General features: G+C 34.1%; 1 protein-coding gene across 1 annotated transcript in view; it reads right to left on the bottom strand.

Moving 5' to 3' along the window:
• Positions 1–625, bottom strand: part of LOC119592690 (dynein regulatory complex subunit 3-like) — a 23,159-nt gene that overhangs the window by 22,077 nt on the left and 457 nt on the right. The gene's annotated exons all lie outside the window — the stretch shown is intronic.

Raw genomic sequence — 625 nt, 5'->3', positions numbered from 1 at the left:
GGTTTGAGGAGAAAATATAACTGTTGCATTATTATACAAATCTATTAAGTTTCTGATCCAAACATCTAGGTTAGACACAATTACCGATGAGCAAAACTATTATTTGGATCTACTACTTCGCGCCGTCATGTCACAAAACACTGATTCCATTGCCTCACAAACTGAAGATTACTAAGGAGTGTGATGTCGTCGAGTGAAGTCACCTTCGGGATTCCGTGCGCATCATTACGTTGAAAAAAAAAACGTATACACGTAAACATTTATTTCACTTTAAGGTGATGAAAAATGTCATTAGAATTTCCACAGAAAGGATATCTTGGCAGGGTTTCTATTTTTACCTTAATCATGTCCACGTGATAGAGACTGCGATAAGAACCCTCTTCATATCTATCGAATGCACTTAAGAATACATTCATGGCAAATGCTGATAACAGAGATATTCCTACTATTATCTTTACTAATAGAACAGATACTGAGAAATTTATTTATGGTATTCCCAGTAGCTCATTCTCTCATTTTAATAAGGATATTTGACAGTCAATATCATTATAATTGATGTGTATTCAACTAAGAAATTGAAGCAACAGCCGCATAGATACACATAAGCAAAGTAGTATTAATGAAA

Source organism: Penaeus monodon, chromosome 30 (assembly GCF_015228065.2).
Source record: "Penaeus monodon isolate SGIC_2016 chromosome 30, NSTDA_Pmon_1, whole genome shotgun sequence".
Taxonomy (NCBI): domain Eukaryota; kingdom Metazoa; phylum Arthropoda; class Malacostraca; order Decapoda; family Penaeidae; genus Penaeus; species Penaeus monodon.
Note: the sequence above shows the minus strand (reverse complement) of the source record. Positions and strands in the feature narration are given on the sequence as shown.